The sequence below is a fragment of the Parus major genome, chromosome 18, assembly GCF_001522545.3.
Source record: "Parus major isolate Abel chromosome 18, Parus_major1.1, whole genome shotgun sequence".
NCBI classification, from domain to species: Eukaryota; Metazoa; Chordata; class Aves; order Passeriformes; family Paridae; genus Parus; species Parus major.
The window spans coordinates 4308664-4315228 of NC_031786.1; positions in this window are offsets into that span (position 1 = coordinate 4308664).

Here is a 6565-nt window from a genome sequence, read left to right on the forward strand (position 1 = left end):
TATCCAGGCATAGATCTGAAATGGGATAACTATAGTGGTACAGACAAGGTTTAAGACAAGCACAGACAAGATTTATGAAACACCTTGGGCACAGGCCACAAAATACCAGGAGGATTAGTGTCCAGACCTTGAACTTGACTCAATATTCTTGGAAAGGACAATTTGGAATTCTCATTGTAGCAGCTACTGAGGAAGTATATTAGAGACAATGCAGTCAACAACAAAATCTCTGTCCTTCAGCACTCCAGATGTACAACAGGGATACTCAGTGGGGATAAGAGACATTGTGCATCTCACCACGTGTTATAAAAGCTTTTTGTCAGTAGTTTCTGTTTATATTGGAACTACATAAAGATCAGTAAGAAACTTGGTTTATTACAGAACCACTTACAAAGAGAGCTTGATAGAAACATGCCAGTAAACTAAAAAGATGCTTTGTTTTCATTGACAAATCAACTGCACTGCACTGAAAGAACATCACACAATCATCACTCTTGTGTTTACTAATCATGAGGAGCATTTTCCCCCAATCTCCTTATTTTATATATAAACGTAAAGATTTGTATGGCTGACTACAAAATGTACTAAAACACAAGCTTCCCCTGACCCAAGCTGCTCCCCACTAGAGGGGAGAGAAGAGCAGTTGCTTTGGCTAAATGCATGAAACATAACAAAATCAAAACCACAGTCAGGAGAGTAACATACAATTCTAAATGGAACTTGAAAACTTGAGAAGTCATTTAAGGGAACCACATTAAATGCTAAATGTTTAATGGGACCCATGTGTCTCAGGCAGAGAAAGAGAGTGAGAGAAATGCAACAGAGGAAATCAAGGAGACAATATGTCTGTGCGACTTGTTCTAATTAGGGGCACAGTGCTGGTGAGGATCATTCATTATAATTTAGTTAAATCTTTAGCATGGCAAAGGCACCTCTGTAGAGTGGTATAAAACCAAAGACCCCCAGTCATAAAGTGAGTTAAGGCCCATAGAATAGAGGTTAATTTCAGTCATTTGTGACTGCTAAAGGCAGTCCATCCCAGGAATACCAGCACTTCTTTCCTGCCGCAGCGCCGTGCTCCAGCTCGCAGATGTCTGCAAATTTGGCATGTGGGGGGTGGTACTGGGGAGGGCAGTGGTGCGTTGTCTCCAACTTGTCTGTCACTGAACTGAGTGGATCTGTTTCTTTTAGCAGGGGTGGGAAAGGAGTTCAAAGAAAGAATCAAAACAATCCATCCATCCAAGCTTTGGAATATCTGAACTGAGCCCAAATATCACCAAGCACTTCCCAATCTCTGCTTTGAAACAGGAGAACGGATGATGATTTGCAGCAGTTTGGGATGATTTACACACACACAGCATGTGTAACACTGCAGTGTTATTTTAAAACTTACAAAGCATCATAAGAGCAAGTGGGGGTCAGGTTCAGGTTTGTGACACCAGCTTGGCTTGTTGCACACCAGAGCAGCAGAACCAGCTTCCCCACAGCAAATCAGGGGCACAGGAGACCTAATTCACATTGCATTTGCTATTGTGTATTTTAGGAGTAATTCTGTTTAAATATGGGTCAGATTCTTAGCTGGTGTAAAGCAGCTGAGCTGCCTGCATTCCAGTGCAGATAAACTAATTCACACCAGCTGAAGGCTGGGCCAGTGGAATTACATTGCTGTAAATCCAGCGCCAGATCAGAACGGTGTTAACCTGTGTTAGCGCTGGTGGAACTGAGAACAGAATTTAACCCACAACATTTTGACACCATTCCAAATATTTGTAAAACCCATAATAATTTTAAGTGTAAATGTGCCAAATTCACCCTGGTGTCATTCAGAGTCCAAAAAAACTACACCCTAGGGATAAATTTGGCTCTGCATATTTAATCTGAGTACACGGCATCATCCCAGCAAGGAAATCAAATGAGCAATAAACATAAGTTTGCTGTTAAATGTTGTCTCCTTGCTCCTCAGCTTCCTAGTACGCTTTGTTTTTGGAGCTTATTTAAACGAGCAGTTTATGGTTTGATCAAGTCCTAAACAGGAAACCTAAAGGGTTTGTAAAACATTGAGTGTTCTAATTACAACTGACCTAAAAAAACCCTACATTGTGGCAATCTTCATTTCTATTATACCTGCTGTTCCTGTGATGGGATTGTTTTCTAGTGGTTAACAAAGACATCAGGGAGTCAGGATTCTTGAGGTCTAACTCTCAGTTTTGCCATGGACTTGTTGTGTGGGCTTGGGGGAATTATTTAAGTTCTCTGTGCTTGAGTTCACTTATATGGTGTGGGACAATTAATGATCACCAAAGGGCTCTGGGTTCCTCAGATGGAAACAGAAGGGGTAGTGTTCAGAAGTATGACAGGAATGCCTTCCCCTTTTCTATGTGATATTACAGTAACACACTAATCAAATTACACCATAAAACAGCCATAATAAACGTTACAGTACCATAAAAATAACAATACTAGTCCTAAGACATAAAGATAATAATACAGAGTTATTTTTAAAGCTGCCCATTACCACGTTGCCAGGCACCTCATACACAAATCAGAGTGCATCTCCAACCAAAATTGCTTTGGATACTAGTGGAAGTCCACTGAATTCCAGAGAGACCATGCCCAGGCCACGCCAATTGATGTGGCACTGCTCAAATTACAGGGAATTTTAGCAATTTTCACCAGAGAAAGTCCTGGCCACTTACACAACTTCTTTTCAGACCTCAGCAATAATAAATTATGATAAAGCATGCTGGGAAAAAAAAGGGAAATTGAAAGCCTAGATGAATTGCCTTTTCCTGACTCCAGAGCTCAAACCCCTACAAAGCTTCTGAAGCAATAGTTTGGGGAAGTGCTCCTCATTGCCCTCTCCCTCAAATACCCTAAACATCATTTTCCTTCCATTTATGTTGGTGTGAGATGGCAAGACTCATTTTATCAGGGATTGAAGAAATCATGTCAAAAAATGAGAACAATCCAGGTTGCTGATTCTCAGTTTAGGTTTTTTCCCCAGTCTCTCCCAGTATGAAGGTTTCCAGCTCAAGCTGGCAGCACCTGCCCAGGACAAGGAGCACAGGACAGGGTCACCATGCCAGAGGGGGAACTGAGTGCTCAGTAACAGACTGAAGAGCCTGGCCTTTTGTTGCATCTGCCAGTGACTTAATGCAGGCTCTTGGACAAGGCACAGCACAGGCTATTTTAAACCAGCTCTGTCTCCGTGTGCCTTTGAAAGAGGGATTATGAGGACTAATGTTCGTGGAGTATTTCAGTGATGGACACCAGTACATGAGGTGTGACTTTCCACTAACAGCCACCAACTCACCACTTCACACTTCTGTGACTCCAGGTGCCAGTGTTTCCCCAGTTTCAGGCAGAAATCCTATGCTTCTTGGCTGATGATGTTAATTTTTAACAAATAATAAAAGGAATGGCATGGGCTTTTCCAGGAATTGTTAGATAATATTTAGGATACGTATTTGTGCTGATTTCACATTAATTGATATTTAGTAAGGAGACAAAAAATCACCCACAGAAATTACATATACAATATTAAACTGCCTAAACATCACTGGAGTGGATGGTTAGATACCAGTCTCAGGTTCATCCATTGGTGTATGTAGACCAAAATGTTCACCTGCTGCCTGAATTGCAAAATAGAAAAATTTGAACTGGAAACTATTGAATTTTAACTGACTTGATAATAAAAGTGATTTCAGTACAATAAAATCTCACAAACCTCTCTCATGAGGGGCAAAGTAGGTAGCATCAGCATGATCTCTGTGATTCTAAACAGCACAAGCACCAGGGACTAGGAGGAGTCAATTTATCTGGCTACTCCTTAACAGAGTAGAGGGAGGACATAAAAACTGAATTACTTAAAGCTCCCTTTTCCACATGAAGGGAATATGCACTAAAAAAGTTTTAAAGTTGGTTCATTGGGTAGTAGATCACTGTTTCAAGAAGTCAATTTAATTTTTAGGTTTCCTGTCAGGCTACTGAAAAGTAGCTTCTGTCTGTATGTCTCCAAATCTCCCACTGGTATAGATTTAATTCTGAACATTCCAACTGCCTATGTGTTTCAGACAGAAGAGGAAAATAACACGATTAGCATTAGTTGACCACTCTTTCTATCTCCCCATTATGAAGAAAAAAGAATTGTGCAGTAAAAGAGCCAGATGAATGCTTCCATGTGTTTGAAAGAACTGGGCTGGCTGCTCCACGAGGAACACGGGGCTGTGACCTCAGCAGGCACTGCCCTTGTCCTTCACAAGGAGAGCAGGGCAGGCCCCAGGCACCACCAGCCTCAGCCACATGAGGCAAGTCCCTGGTGACAAGGCTGAGTTGAGAAGTCACGTCAGGATCAGCTCTGGTGACAGTGACCAGCGCCAGGCGCTGTCCTGTCCACGAGTCCAAGACCAAGCAGAGAAAACAATCTGCAAGGCAAGGCCACCGTGGGAGCCACAGCCAGACAGAGCCACAACAGAGCTGCAAAGAGGCACCTCAACAGCTTTGGCTAAACAAGAGCTAAAAGCCCAGAGCTGAGCTTAAATAGAGCTCCTATAATAGGTGCAGTGTGAGGAGACAACAGGTAAAGGGCATTGGTGCCCACAGGGCCTTAAAACAAAGAACATCTGTCATTTTTTTGCTAGCAGAATAAACAGAAATTAGAGATCAAAGAAAAACAAGATTAGAAGTTTTGTGCTGGGGAAAAAAAAAAAGTATGGGTTTTTTTCCACTTAAAATTTAGAATATTCAGTGATACTTTTCAACTCCACAAGTGGCTAAGGAACAGCAAAAAAATATCTCATGTTGCTCATAAGTCCTGGTATTAAAGTTGTAAGAAATCCATAACCAATTATTCTGAATTAAAAATAAATCACTAACATCCATGAAACTGTATTTTTAAAACAATCTCTTTCTGAAGTGGGAAAGGAGAAGAATTGTACTGGCTCCTGTGATAAAAGGCATGCATTGGTCAGTGGCCTCTGAACTCAGTGTGGGGCTTCTTGTGTAACTCCTGCAAGATTGGGAATTGTCCTGAACTTTCAGCTCAGTTCCTCATCATGGTTCATCAAGAATCTGGTTTAGAATAAGAGAAGAACATCAAGGGAAGGAATTACAAGTCCTAAAAGAGAGAAGTTGTGAATGAAGATTATAAAGCTGCAATGTAAAAACATCAACACACACAGAGTGTGAAGAGTGAGATCTGAACCACACCAGAAAAAATGTGTTTTCCAGTGTGCAAAAGAATCCAAGTAACATTTTCCATCTTGGCTGCTGTCAGTGAGACACTCAGTCAATATACAAAGTGATTCAATATCCCAAACATCTGAGAAGAGTGGAAATCACTAAAAACAGGTCACTCCAGACTCTGATGCCTCACCACAGTGGGAACCTCACTTTAGGTGTGGCCCCTGGAGTTACATGTGCACACTCAGAGCACAGGCAGGAGGTTTTCTCGCCTCTTACAACTATGGAGAATACACAAACCCCCAGCATGGCTGATCGAAGCTTCTGCCCAGCTAAATACCATTCCTTTTAGTAAGACCTTGCTCCCTCACAAGGCTTGGAAACACTTTATACACATATATGAAAACTGAGGTATGAGGAAAACTCAGAGCTGTAGAATGGCTTGAGTTGGAATGCTATGATTTAACCATTTTTAGACATTATGAAAGTACCCAAACTGGAAATACAGCTTAGGCACTTCCATTGGCGAGCTCTAACCAAAGAAAGGCTGAGATGACCCCTTCAGTCTCTTTTCAGCTATTTAATCTTTTATTTCTGACCATCACCTTTTGGGGCTGATGGTGTAACGCTGTGCCATCACCACTCGGGAAGATGGAATGGTTCTAGTTTTCAGTTCTGGGTCCAAAGTAGATTTCAAATGCAGGACAAACAGCACTGCCCATGGAACAGTCACCACTGTTCCATCTTACAACACAAGATTTGCCTGGGCAGGCCAGAATAAAGTGCCAGTGCTCTGTCTGATAAGGCAGGGTGTGTGGTGTGTCATGCAAAGGGCTGAGAGTCCCCAGGCCTCGCTCCAGCCCTGCGGAGGACACGCTGCCCGAGCCAAAGCTGCACCATCCCTCTTTTTGTTCTCTGTAGATTGGCTGATCCTCCCCCTGAAATCCAAGGGAGTCTGAAAGCATTTAACAGCCTCACAAAGATATGTCATGCGATCTAACATTCTGAGCACAGAACTGGGAGCCAGGAGCTTTTAATGGTGCCTGTAGGAATTGGAGCCAAATCACTTAACCTCTTTGCTTCTCGGCTTCTCATCCATAAAAAGAAAACTATGCTCATGCTGCTGGCTGGGGTTTTATGAGAGTTAATTCATAGACCTGTATGGAAAATGACTCCTCCTCTGCCGCAGAAATGCAAACTTTGTGTTAAAAAAAAATTAAATATGAGTAATTTCAACAGAAACTAAGAGCAGACAGAATTTTAAAATTTTGGCTAAATTGCTCTTGAGGGAAACACATTTCTTCTGCAAAAGCAGATCTCCATTGTGAGAAATATGTTTTTGGGGCTTTCTTTGTGGTTTTTTGTTGTTTGGTGGTGGTGATGG